The sequence below is a fragment of the Pteronotus mesoamericanus genome, unplaced genomic scaffold (genome assembly GCF_021234165.1).
Source record: "Pteronotus mesoamericanus isolate MK-2021 breed Mesoamerican mustached bat unplaced genomic scaffold, CSHL_Meso_final contig_94, whole genome shotgun sequence".
Taxonomy (NCBI): Eukaryota; Metazoa; Chordata; class Mammalia; order Chiroptera; family Mormoopidae; genus Pteronotus; species Pteronotus mesoamericanus.
This window is the reverse complement of record NW_026555285.1, coordinates 32,238,661-32,253,598: the sequence shown is the minus strand read 5'-3', so window position 1 is coordinate 32,253,598 and position 14,938 is coordinate 32,238,661. Positions and strand designations below refer to the sequence as shown.

General features: G+C 37.5%; 1 pseudogene; it reads right to left on the bottom strand.

The window, feature by feature from the left end:
* Positions 1-818: 818 nt before the first annotated feature.
* Positions 819-14,938, bottom strand: part of LOC129081168 (putative homeobox protein NANOG2) — a 32,979-nt pseudogene continuing 18,859 nt past the window's right edge.

Sequence of the window (14,938 nt, the reverse complement as noted above, 5' to 3'; positions counted from 1 at the left end):
CACTATGTTCCAAATCCCAATTAATTAAAATAACCTCGCCTTGGCTGGTGTGGCTCAATGGATTGAGCGCCGACCTGCGAACCAAAGGGTCACCAGTTCGATTCCCAGTCAGGGCACATGCCTGGAGTGCAGGTCAGGTGCCCAGTAGGGGGCGTGTGAGAGGCAATCACACATTCATGTTTCTTTCCCTCTCTTTCTCCTCCCCTTCCCCTCTGTCTAAAAATAAATAAATTTAAAAAATTTTTTAAATGAGTTTAAAAAATAAAATAATTGAAAACCCATTGTGTATACTACCCATTATTCAGAACATGCATAAGTTTCAGTGACCGCTTTTTAATAAATAAGGGAAAAGATATAATTGACACTATAAGCATCCATTAAGTAAAGGTGTGATGGTTTATCACGTTCAAACTCAACTAAGAATGAAATTTACACATTACTCAAGAAAATCCTTTCTGTATGATATGATCTTTGCAAGTTTCTCGAGTGCCCTATGCTTTAGTTTTGGAGGTCACCCCTTCTCAGATTAAAGCCTTCAGGGGCATCTTTTACGTCCAGTTTACAGAGCATCACAAAGCGTTTAACCCCACCAATTGGTCAGTCCCTAAAGTGGCACTTCCTTGTGGAATGTGAAAGCAATGTGGCCAGGATTAGCAGGAAAGCAGTGTGGCCAGGATTAGCTCAGCACCTGGGGTGGTCCGCAGCGGTACCGGGAAACAACGTGGAGGAACCTGCTCTCAGCGCACTTTCTTCCCATCCAGTTTTTGTTCCCTGAGCTCACAAGCTCAACAAACTATCTGCTTGATCAATTCTGCCATCTAGTGGGCCCTTTCCACCTTACTACGTTTCCTTTTGGGCTCTTCCTATTATAATTAAAGGACAGGTATTCATGCTCACAGTGTGGGCACCACTTGGTAGTGGGTGAGGAAGTATGGGAAGGGAAACCATAACCCTCCCATAAGAAAAGTAATCATTGCATTAAAAAAAGAGAGGTTCCTGAAGCCTTACCTCCAGAAAACCGAGCAGGTTGGAGTCATGCTGAGCTGTGTGTTTCAGATCGGCAGAGAGAGCAGTAGGCACGGAGACCACCTGTTAAGTGAAAATCCAAAAATCTTCAAAGACCTTCCCATGCCGAAAACCTGTGATGGAAACCCCCCCTGGGTCTCTACCACCTTTGAAAGCAGCCCCCTGTTGGCCCCGGCCCCTCCTTCCACGGAGGGCTGAGTGTGTGCCACCCTCTGGGCTCCACACTGAGTTTTTTGAAGAAAAAGAAAGGTTATTTGTACTTTTACAGACATACGGGGAAAATATATGATTACTTCTAGCTCAACACTCTTTGCTTTCTAATGTAATGTACCTACCTTATGTCCGAAAACTCTGATATTAATGAATTGCCATACATTTTAATCATCAAATTAAGACAGTGTACTAATAAAAATTTCATATCATTGAGACTGGCCAGCCCTTTCTGTTGCTGTTAGAGAACAGGTATAGAGGTCTTTGAGATATTATGATGAGTTAGAAAAATAATTATTTCCATGATTACGGAAGCATTTCCAGAATGTTGACTTTAAAAATACAAGCACTGGGAGGACATTCAAGAAAAAAAATAAACTGTTATTACACACTAAACTATTAAGGTTGCTGGCAGCGTTTCAGATCAGCAAAATTCAAGTGGAAATTTTTACACCTGTGTCGCCATTGCCCTGAGAGCAGCTCTGAAAGATTTCCCCCAGAATCAGTGTGTTCTCTGCTTCAAAACAGAAAACTTCACCACAGTTTTTCTTGTTATAAAATAAATACCAGCTCCTGGTGGACATTTTACAAACTAGAGAAAAATAAAAATTGGAAAAGTTTGTACTCTGACTCTCCTGACTTAAATATTATTGACATAGTACACATTTTGACTCACCTTTTGACCTTTATTGAGGCAGTTGTTTGTGTTTCTGCGGACTTCCCCTTAGGGTTTTTATTTCCTTATGTAGTTTATAATCCTTCTTGTGAGCTCGTCTTCAGTTGGTGTCTTATTGTTGCTGCTGCTGTTCTTGTAGTTTGCTGGTTGGTTTGTTTGTCTCCTGAGGAGGTCTTGTGCACCCTTCACTGTGGAAGGGTCCCTGTTTGCTTTCACAGAGCGCCGCAGAGATTTTGTTAGCCCAGGACTAGACGGTCCGTTGATTTCTTTACTTGGGAGACATGCACAACATGGATGTATAAATTCAGACCCCACACTCCAGGTTTTTATTTATCATGGGGATTTATTTATTCGTCTACAAGCATTCTTAACTCTTCCCGGGATGTTCTGTAAGAAAGGGGCAGTTCTTTCAGGCTCTGGGTTTTGTCCTCTTTGCCTACTTAAGTGGGTCTGATGCATACTGTCTTTTTCTTTTAGACCAAAACTACTAGATTGTCAATATCCCAAGGACCAGAGCCGCAATTCCTATGCTTATGCTCTGCAATTAAGAATTTTGTCTTTCTAACTCACCCTTGTGTATCCATTAAAACAATACTATAATATTTTGTACAGAATATTATTGGTTTTAATTAAGGGAAAGTGGTTCATATTAAGTGCCTTTCTATATACTGTTTCACATAGTTCACATAGTACTCTTTGTCCTTACACCAAACTGCATCTTAAATTAAAGGGGAAATAAGTCTTGTTATTCAACCCCTTCTGAGCTTCCAGGGTTAAAATATAAGTCCTGCTCCATCTGTCTATCTACTTAGACATATCCAGCACTGCCATCTGTTTCTAACTGTTTTGTGTTATGGTATTGTGATCATTGCTTTTTGATATTTATTAAAAACTGCTATGACGTGAAAGTATCCAAATGTGCAAAAGATATACCATAATCTTATAAAGCAAGGCATTGACCACACAATTATAGGATATTATATTGAAATTCATGGACTTAGTATTTCAGATCTGAAAACTACCTTAGAGTCCATCTCATCATAACCAACTCTTCCTTAGATTTGAGAAAAGCAATGCCCTGAGAGTTCAAGAACAATTTTCTAAGGTCTTTGCAATACCTCGACCAAAGTAGCACTAAGGCACTGAATCCACTGTTCTGAATCGACCTGACATTCTAATGTTAAAATAAGTATACAGATAATCTCTTCATTAAACATTAATATGTAGTAAAGCAGCTGAGGGTGTGGAAAATTATACAACTTATAACCTTTTTGTTTTAGTTTTCTATTATTTTAGAGTTTATTCATGTTGTGGTTGGTTCAAACAAGTCCATACTTCTTAAAATTTCAACAGAATTAAAGGAATTATGACTAAATGCCAGCTAAGCATTTATAAATCAATATAAGCTACTTTATATGTACATTTGTAAATATTTATTTTCAACAGTTTACCATATTATTTGACTCTCTGAATATATGAATTGCATAAATGGGCTTCTCTCATTTTATTAGTTTTACATTTGTGTGATCTGTGTTTCTTTTTTATCCTTTGTTTGTTCAGATGTGGATTTTATGGGAAAATGGAATTCTCTGAAGATGGCATGACAAGGCCAATACATTTTGCTGGAACAGCTACCTTAGCCTTTATTGTTCCGCCTTGAGGAGATCATGATCCTCAGTGAGGGAGTTATATTTCAAGGCGTTCCCCAAGTGACTCAGTTCTTTTTTCCTGAGAACTTGGAAATAATTTGTTTAAAACTTTTAAGCGCTAACTTTTTTTCCTATGGACAAAGCAATAATTCTATACATATTTTCCTAATATGCCAGAAATACAAATGTACTATTCGCAACAAGGTTTAAATAGATTGACTCATTTCCGGGTAGCTGAAATGAATACATAAGCAATGATTTTCCCAAGGGCCAATGCTAATTTTGGGCCAGAATGGCAATCTAAAATTCATTTGGTATTCAGATTAGGGAAGATATTAGTTTCCACCCCGAACACATAACCCCCTGGCAGGCATTTTGAATTCGCACTCATTCAAGAGGTGATATTTAGGATGTGGTGTTTTCAAAAACTGGCACAAACATTAGGTAACTAATATGTGAAAAGACACATTGATATTAAAATGCTACAGGAGGTCTGGCTCTCCAAGGTTTGGTTTTAGAAAGTAGTACATACCAGATGTTTCAAAGAAAAGCATAAAATCTACATTATGTGCCTAATTGTACTGTATTACATCACAGGGCTGGGGATTTTTTTTTCCCTGACCACAGCTGGTGATAACAATATGCCCTGGAGCATGAAAGAATCAGGCACCCTCTTTATAGGGGAGACCCTTACTGTTTTTTTGTTGTTGTTTTTGTTTTCTGGAAGAGTGGAAAAAAATTTTAGCATAAAAGAATCTGTATATCCATGAATGATAACACTGTCAAGTTAGCAAAGTCTGTGGATTTGGGCTAAAATACTGAACTAATCGGATTGGATCACTACTGTAGAGAATGATCTGGAAAAGGAAGAACCTGACAGTATTGCAGATCTGGGTACTGAACAAACCATATTTATAAGGGGGATGGGGCCACCGCTGGGGCTCCGAAAAGTCCCTAGTGTTAATTAATGAGGATCATGCCTTGTTAAAACATGTCACAGAATCGAGCTGCTCCCAGTAGGCTACTTCTTATGTCAGGAGCTGGCCATTCAAAGGAAGGAGAGGTGTGGAAAGTGTTTAAAAAAAAAAAAAAAAAAGATGGAGTAGTTACATGGTGCCCTTCAAAACTTACATTCACCATTGACCAATCAAAGAGATAGAGCCTTTCAGCTTTACTATCTTCTACATTCCTATGTAGAAATACAGTGTTTCTATATCAGCAAAGAATATTCCCTAGGCATGGTGGCCATTGTACTGTATACAAAGTCATTTTCGGATGAATAAAAAGTCTGGAGTTACTCTTTCAGTTTTTTCTTCCTGTTAACACTTGCAATACAGGCTGTCTATAATAGATGTCAGAGCTTTAGAGTAAGTTGCATTTCATAACTATGTTCAAATCTTATATAGGATAACACCTGTCTGCAAAAAAAATTGGATTATTTTTGAAAAGTTAAATCCTCTTTTTAAAAATATTTTTATATACTGTCATTATCATACAAAATTATCCTACAGTAAATGCCCAACTCTTAGGAACTATTAAAGGCAACATCTCAGAGTCATTAAGTGACTTTTCTTTCATTTTTCTAAATGAAATAATTTTGTTTTAAACATTTACCAAATTTGGCACTGTTTGTATCACATCGTCATTAAGCTGACAGGGTAGACAGAAGTTATGTCTTTCTTCCTGGAGTGCCTCTTCTTTCTGTATTTTCTGTTCTGACTGCTCTTTCCAAGTAGTTTTTCCCCTTCTTTTTCTCTGTTTTCTCTCAATTGGATCAGAGTTTCTAATTTGCACTTCAGTTTTAAAGTTTAAGCATTTACAATGAGTACAATGAGGATGTGAATGTAAACTAAATGGTAAGCTTTTAATAGAAAGAATAGTTTTGTGTCATACTGCCATCTAATGGTGTCCACCACCCCTTCCATAATTAACTACACATTGTAACGGAAGAACAAGTTATTAATTAATACCTAAGTCACAGTTTTTAGAATTATTAGAAAAATGTTTTATATAATGCAATTGGTGAACACATTTGGAAACAGTCTTAGTGTTTCAAGTGGTTTGCATGCTTAAATAGTGCATTGTTTGTAGCTAATTTTAATATCAAGAAGATTAGGCCAGGACTTTCACTTCTGTGGCTTGTATTTTGATCATCTCTCTCTGAGTTTTAACCAACAGGGATCGATAATGATCACCCTGTTACTTAATAATTCACAAAGAGCATAAAATGTATTCATTTATGTACAATCCCAGAGGTTTTACATTGGTACTGGCCATAACCCATAGACATTTCCTCTTAAAGGACAAACCTATATGTCTTTCAGTGGTTCTATCAAACACGCATGAACTGGTAACCATTACGGTGGGAGAACAGCAGAACGCTCTAACCAGCTGCTCTAGTTCTAATCCCATAGCTAACAGATTTACGTCCCTGAATTTCCATGGTCTTATCTCTAGGTTGAAAGGATAGAACAGTTGATTTTCTAAGTTGCCTTATCGCTTCTAAAGTACGTCATTTTAATGGCATACCCAACTAAGATGCATACAGCATCATAGTTTAATTCAAAGTCATGGACCAAAAGTCTTTAGAATAATAGGCCTGTTCCCAAAACCATTTGATACAGCTAGAAGTAGTAAGTAGAAACTAGTGATGATTTGTCAAGTATGTGAATCCTATCTCACAAATAAGAACACTATTATCCCCATATTGGTAGGCTAGTCTATCATATTATCTGAAAAGTAAGCAATTATAATTTTTTAGCCAAGAAGCAAAAGAATATACACAGAATGAAAATCAATCTGATAGGCTGAAGTAATCTTCAAGATTATATATTTCACATATGCATGTGTATGTTCTATTTACATAATATGCATGGAGAAACAAAGCAGCATGCTAAATATTCTTACATATTGTATTTTAGTTTTAGTGGAGCTTCATTGTAAGTCACCATCAATGTAAAATAGAAGGGAGAAGAACAAAATTCTATAGAGTCAAAAACAAAAATACAATAATAACAAGCCAAAATCAAGATCGCAGAAGCTTGTTAATCTGACGGAGACAGGTAACTGCCTAACTCACAAGGAAGAGTAGAATTTAGAGCACCATTGACAAAACTATTTTCAATTTTACTTCAACTCCTAATTAAAGGACTTCTATCTAAAAAGAAATAAATAAATGAACCAAATTTTTCTGTGTGCATCTCAAGAGGTTCATGATTTCAAAAGTCTTAAACATGTATAATTTCTTTTTAAAAAATGTGCAGGTCTTCAACTAATCACTATTTGCTAGGAAAGCAAAGAGGAGGAAATGCAACTGTGTAGCTATGAAAATTTTCACCCAAGGAGAATCCAGGAGGTTTTACAAAAAGAGAGAGAGAAGGAAAAGAAAGAAGAGAGAAAGAGAGAAAGAGAGAAAGAGAGAAAGAGAGAAAGAGAGAAAGAGAGAAAGAGAGAAAGAGAGAAAGAAAGAAAGAGAGAAAGAAAGAAAGAAAGAAAGAAAGAGAGAGAGAGAGAGAGAGAGGGAAAGAAGGAGGGAAGGAAGGAAGGAAGGAAGGAAGGAAGGAAGGAAGGAAGGAAGGAAGGAAGGAAGGAAGGAAGGAGAGAGGGAGGGAGGAAAGAAAAGCTTTGACTGTACAGATAATAGAAAACAGCTGGGAAAGTTTTAGTTCAAGATTATAAACAAGTACACATCCTCTCATGCTTTTTCCTTTCTCCCTTCCCTCTATTGCTTCCTCTCTTTATCTTTATCTTTCACTTTCTTCTCTTCTCTTTTTTTCCCCTTTATCTTTTGGTAAATTTCAGTTATGTTGATCAGGTCTTAAAGAAAACAGGAAGTGAGAAAGGCCCATTCATTTGGTCTTCTCTGCCAGGAGGTAGCTAAGAATCAGCTTGGGAAAAATAATCATTCTACAGTCACATATACATCATAAACTCTCAAGTATTTACAGTGAAATAAAAATGTTTACTGCCTGTCTGGATGTTTCCCAGAAACAGAGAAGCCAATGTCCAGTTCAGAGTGCTAGGAGTGTTATCTGATACTGCCGAGAAAAATGCAATATGTTTTGCAAACATAAAAGTAATAAAATATTTGAGTGAGTTCTGGAGGGAGAAAGGAGAGCCAGAGGAAAGAGGCTGGGGCTAGAAATCATTAAGACGATTTAGATTATAAACCAGAGCCCAGTCTGTACGCCAAAAGAAGAAAGAGTCCCAGAATGGGAAGATTAAAGTATCTCAGAATTTGGCAATCATTAAAAGCACAATTTTGAGTTCTTTGGGAGTTTGTATGTCCTATTGTGCTTTTCTGACCTAGATTAGTCTAGTTACTCAGAACACAGCAGTATAGCTTTGCAGTAACGTTGCCCCATGGCTTAATTTCCCAATTAAACTTAAACAAATTTCTCAAATGCTCATAAAACCCTTGGTGGCAAGATCAGTGCACCTGAATATTTAATTATTTGAATGTCAGTCTGAGACATAGATAATTGGCAGCTAATAGAAAATGCTCAAGACCCGAAAACAAAAGATTGTTCTATGGTTTATTCTACAGGAATAAGTGAATAAATTTACTAAAATAGAGGGGGTTTTTGTTGTTTTTATCCTAAAGGAGTGGAAAGATACCAGAAAACTGGAAAATACTAAAAATAAACAAGATAGAAGAAAATAGATTATTTAATTGTAATTATATTCTTGACGCTAAACTTTGGCTGCAGTTAAAAGGTAGAACTAATATAAGAAACAATCTGTGATTGTTTCTTAATCACAGACTAAGTGATTGTCTATCAGAAAACACCAAAGTTATCCTGGCTAAGAGTATTCTTTTCTTTGGCTATAATATTTCAACATAAATAAATGTAAAACTAAACAACATAAATATATATATATATATATATATATATCAGACAACATTTAAAAAATAAAATTAATGTAGTAACTCTGATAAATCAACTTAATTATATACCTAGTAAAATGTCTTGAGACTTGGCTGGAAGAAGATAAACCAGAGGTGGTGATAAAAGAGTTATTAGGCTCAGGAGAGGTCCCAGTGGGAAGCCTGGGGAATTAGTCCTGGGCTCAGTCTTACTTTACATCTTAATTACTGATTTCAAAGAAAGGCTAAACTGCACATTAACTAATTTGCAGATGGTACTAAACTGGCAAAGCCTGGGAATTGCAGATTAAAAATCCAAAGGGATTTTAAGAGGTTAGAAATGAGAATCAGTGGAACCCAACCCTTTTCTTAGTAATAACAAGGATGATGAGGTTGATAAAACTAAAACTCTGGTTAAATTCTTTTGTGGAGCCATCATGTCGAGAGACGTGAAAGAAACATTCTTCTTCAAGACACTGAGCCAGGAAACTCAATGTGCAGAAGCAGGGATGAAATAGAGCAATCACTGAACCAGATACAGTTGAAAGGACAGGAATTAGGGATTCTAAAAATACTACAAGTGTATCTCCTTGACCAAAAATCAGCTCGGCCCACTTCTCTTTATGGGGCTGAGAAAAATGATCACTAGCCCACTGCTACTGGGTCTTTATTTCCTTCATACCATTTGACTCCCTTAGTAGCAACCCCTAGTTCTTATCCTTTATATTGATATTCCTTTTGGAAACCGAGAGGTCCTTTAACTAGGGATTCTAAACTGGCAAAATAGAAGATGCAATGATTGACATCCCTATACACCTCCCATCTTTTTTCCAACACCAGCCATATAGCAGTCTGAGGTGGTGAGTGGCATAGGTATAGAGTACAAAAAGAATCCACCAATAGCACCTGAGAGAACAAGATGATGACAGGGAAAAACCGTTACCAGTGAACATTCAAAAAAATGTCTGAGATTTAGAAAGAATAGAAATGAGTTTTGAAATGAAACAATAGGTAAAGTCAGCCTGAAATATGTTACCAGAGCGTTGAGAAATGTCTGTCTAGTGGAACCTCCAAGTGACTCTTAGTTTAGAATTAGCTGATGACCAAGGGTAGGAAAGGGAAATGAAGCTGAAACAAGGGAGTCAATGAAGCTATTTCATGTGACCACTGTACCAGTCCATGTGCTCACTCCACTGCTCTGTCCCCAGAGCAGAGCCCAGAGAGTCAGTATTCTCGCCAGGCGAAGCGCAGCATGGCTGATCTCTAAAGAAACTTGACCAAAGTGTAGGGGGAAAGTCATAGATTCCAATAAAGATGTTATATGCCCAACCACTAAAAGGCCTCCTCATTCTGGAATTTAGAGGGCTGGAGGCAGAGAAAGAATTCTAACTTATTTCCCCCAAAGTAAAATCTCTTAGCCCTAAGGCTACTGGAGCAGCCTTGTTCAAGTGGAAAAAAAGAAAACAAAAATCAACAAAGGTCACTATCGCCTCCTTCAACAGCAAGGGTGGAACTGTATTCATATGTACAGAGTTCATTAGAAACCCAGTCAGTCTCTTTGCCTGGGTCATCCCCTTACAGAGCGGCCAGTTGTAATTCCCTCAAATGGAAAAACTTCAGTTAAAAAATGAACTAGCAGGGAAACTCACCCCAGCTACCCCTTCTTCTATGTCAGCCCTGAACAGATAACCAAGCATTACCAGGCATATAAAGAAAATCAATAGCAAGGAAGAGAATAACAACCAGAACACAGACCCTGGTAGAAATAAAGCTATTCAGAAGGCCTCTAATATATTTTTAGAGATCAGAACATTTTAGGTGCACAAGATAAGAACAAGAGAAAATAATAGGGTATAATGAATATGACCAACGCAAGTCAAAAAGAAAGGTAATTAAAAACCTCATAAAACACAAACAAAAAACCCCAATCATGAAATTCATAAGCCAGATAAAAAGTTCTAATATCATAATATCATAATAATCTAATATCATAAGTTCTTTTGCTGGAATTGATATAACCCATATGCATGTATTTCTGCAGTAAAAATGATACTCAATTGCTTTGTCTCATTTATTTTAAATTAAAGAATACAGAAAAAACAGACTAGAATAGCTTAAACACTGCTAACAGATACCCCTTTCTGAATAGGTGAAGAGTTGGTTCAGACCAAATTTGAGAAACATCTGCAGACACCGTAGGAAGATTGCCACAGATAAAAGACTGCCCAGAAGGGCCTGTGTGTGCACTGAAGATCCCTCCAGCTGACCTCTCTGCCTACATCCTCTTTAAGCATTATCTCTATTTTGCTGACAGCTCAATGTTCTGCAAATTCTAAGAATGTCTTTCTGCCTATAACTATATTTTTTAAATAGGGACCTTCATAATCTAATGGCAATTATCTTTTATCTGCCTTTTTTCCAATGTTCAGTAACACGCAAGTTTCTGTTCCAGCCAAACTAGACTACCCACTCTCCTGAGAGACAGTGTGCAGGCACCTGCGCTACTCCACTCACCCGAACCGCCCTGCCCCACCCTGTCTGTCCATATTAAGTCCTACTCATCCCCCGCGGTTATGCTCAGCTCCACCTCTTTCTTGGAGCCTGAGTACCCTCTCCTGAAGGATGGGAGTCTGCACTGGAATCCTCTCTTTTACTTACCCTCTTTGGTTTTTCTTCACCTTTTCTTTCTGACTTCCCCCTCCTTCTTCTCCCCACAAACATTTTCTCTGCACACGTATTTTCTGTTATGTGAAAGGCTAATTTGACAATAAGTCATGGACTGTAAGCCTTCTATATTGCTATTGAGCTTTCCAGTTTTTCTATTGGTCTCTCTAGCCTGAATGAGGGCAAAGCTCTATGAGGGTAAAGGATCGCATTTCAAACTTCTTCATATTCTCTCACAATGCTTAGGACTACTCAACAAAGTAGGCTCTTGATAAATATTTTTGGTTAGACAGATAAGTGTATTAACAATTTGCCTTTATAACTTTGATGATGTTCAACTTTATGTAACTAACTTTAAATACGTGTGAGGTTTGGTTTGTGAGACAGTCTAGCATAGAAACAAAATTGAAAGAACTTGGATATTGGGTTGGCTTCTGGTTCCATCACTTCCTAATCACATGACCTGGGATTAGTTACTTAATCTACTTTTGCCACAGTTTTGTCATCTATAAAATGTGGCTGATAAAATACCTAAAATGCTCATAGTGCTGTTGTAAGAATTAAGGGAGACATATATAGCGTTCGAGTATTCTGAAAACATCAGCTACTTTGTAATTTCCAGGACACAAGAACCTCAAAATCTCATGTGTTGAACTCCTGACAGGTGTTTCTCACTCACACAAAGTCCACTGGCGGTCCCCAGAGAGACTGTGCTCCATATGGATACTCAACTCCCTAGGCCCGTGGACATTGCCCAGGATGTCCCCAGGGAGCCTAGCAGTGGAAGAGACAGCTGGGGGTCATGGGCTGGATCTTTTATTCATGGGTCAATAAGTGACACTGTCACTGCTGACCAACTGTAAGAACAGCCGGGGCCTGGGAAGCGTGTGACCACATCAGATGATCAGTCAGCCTCCTGTTTAGGCCACAGATGATGGTGGATCTACAGAGAGAGAATGGCAGCAAGCAGAGGTACAATCTAAGAAGTCCAAAAGATTATAACATTGTTCTGAAACAGGTTTCAGAAATATAAATGTTTGAAACTAACTATCAAATTAAATGCTTCAACACACGATTCATTATTGGTCTGTCTGCTGGAAATTAGTATCTCCAACAAATTTTATTATTACTTTTCTTAATATTCATTTCTGTTTCAAACTTATTCAGAAATCAGAGCTGGAAGACATACTGTTTTTCAAATAAAAGGCTGATCTTAGATTTAGCCATCATTTTTAGGGTAGATCTGTGAAGTTTTCATATTGAAGCTGCACTTCTTATTTGCTGCCAGCAAGGGGAGTTGTATGAACTCTTAACTTCCCCACTAGGATGCTAAAATGAAAATCTAAAAAGGAATGGGAAAAGTCATAGATTTAAATTAATCACTTCTAAATCAGCAGGCTTTCCTGCAGAGGGACAGCAATATTTTCAAATGCTTTGAGTATTACATCCAGACTAACAGAGAGAGTAATGAAGAACACTTTTTTTTAAAAACTTTGTTGTGTGAAGATGCCCATAATGTTTTTTTCTCTGGTTTTACTTTGTTTTTCCTAAATTAAATTTATGACTGTAGACCCATGTAACATTTTTTGATCAATCTCCTGTATGTTTCTGAGAGAGAAATACCAAAACAGTTCGCCTTCATCTGAACCCATAAATGCCCTGATTCCACCAAAGGAGCTGGAGCCCTTCCCTCTTCCTTGGAATCCCCCAGCTTCCTCAAGCTTTCCCAGCAGTGACTCCTGCTGTCATACAGCTAATTGCGCAACTGCTGTTCAACTGATCATTCATTAAAGCCCCTTCTCTGCGTTTAAGAGGTGAATGCGTCCCACCTAGTAAACCTCCTTTCTCTTAATTCAGGAATTTATTGGAAAGGATCTCTCTCTCTATGTCATAAGAAAAGGTATCTGAATTACATGTAAATTTCATTTTTTAATTGCTAAACAAAAGTGCGAGTGAAGAAAAAATTAAAGTAAAAAAAATACTAGTAAAGTCTGCATCTACAATAAATTAAAAATGATTTTGTTGTGCTTTTTCTTTTCACTTTTCTTTTTTACTTTTATTTCTTTGTTATTGTGTGCAATTAATTCAAATAATTCAGATCAGAAAACAATCTTTTTCCCTTTTTTATATGATAGAGCACTTAACTCTTCAGGATATTAATCTAAATACTTTCCTAATCCTTCTGTCTTATTTTGTCTCTATAGCCAGCCATAAGCTATATATACTCAATCTGTAACTTGGCATATTATCCATATTTTCATTTAAATAAACTTAGTGTCCTCAGTGAATCATGAGATTATCTAATTTTTGAGTAAATACATAGAAAAAACCTTTAGGCACTAATTACAAAAAATTATGCTCCATTACTCAGAATTTTAAAATGTATTCCTTAAAAAAAGCTAAACTGACTAAATACTATATTCTATCATGTATAGTTTTAGCAAAAAATATTATCGAAATAATTTTAGTTACTAACATTTTTACCCGTAAATTAAAATTTTTAGTTGGAATTTGCCATACTTTTCTGCTTTCTTTTAAAGGATTGCTTTTAATACTTTCTGCTAGAAATGAAGTCTGATGATAGGCACATTAACTTTTGAAAAAATAATACCTTAGACGGTAGCCCCCTTAAAGTTTAAATGGCCCTCCATTAGACGTAAACAGCTTCACCAGTGTGGGAACACCTGTTCACACAGCTGGAGCCTAAAATATCCAGCCCTGGCTTGGCAGTCCACCCCTGTTACACAATTGCCACAGCATCAGAAGTGCCTATGCTAACTTGTTAACTTCTTTCTCCATGCCAACGCCTTCTTCCACAGACCCCAGCACACACTCACTCACAAACCCCTATTCAATGTTTTACAAATAATTTGTTGGCATTCTCTTCCTCTAATATATCTATATTTTTTAAAAAGGAGGAGGAGGAGACGTGAGAAGTGCGGGGAGAAGTAGCTGAAGGCTGAGTTGATCACTAATGGCCAATGAGTTATGGAATCTCCATAAAAACCCTAAACGACGGGGTTCAGGGAGCTTCTAGGTTGGTGAAGGTACCCACAGGCCTAGAGGGTGACACACCATTTACAGAGACAGAGGCACCTGCGCTCAGGACATTTCCAGACATTGCCTTATATACCTCGTCATCTGGCTCCTCGTTTGTATCCCTTACAATGCCCTTTACAATAAATCATTAAATCTAAGTGAAGTGTTTCCCTGAGTTCTGTGAATCTCTATAGCTAATTATGAAAACTGAGAAGGAGGTTGTGCGAAGCCTTAATTTGTAGCCAAGTTGGACAGAAGTGTGGGTAACCTGGGGACCTATTATTTGTGATTGGCATCTGAAGGGGGGCAGTCTTGTGGGACTGAGCCCTTAACCTGTGGAGTGTGTGCTAACTCCAGATAGTTAGTATCAGAATTTAATTAAATTGTATGACACCAGCAGAGAAATACAGAAGGCTTGGTGTGCAAAACTCACACACTGGGTGTCAGAAGGGTTGTGGGTAAAGAAATGGTTTTTCCCTTTAAGTATTTAAAATTTCCTTGACATCGATGCTACTGGGTCCAGAACATGTCTGTTTGTCCTGGAGACTGCCTTAAAGGCTGAGAGGTAGTGGCCTGTCTGCTCTTCAGCAGTCTAGAGGCACTAGTGAGTGTTATGGGAGAAAAGTGGCGGGTAGGACCTCAGCCGAGCCTATGTGTCTCCTTCAGTGCAGGCCAGCAGCTCTGCTCTTTGTTTGAGGTTTTCCTTAAATGGTCTATATCATTTCATTTAGTTGGTATGGGATTTTAGTTCTGAAAGGGAATTCGAACTTGGTCTTTGAATTATTTTCAGGATTTATCAGGAAGTCT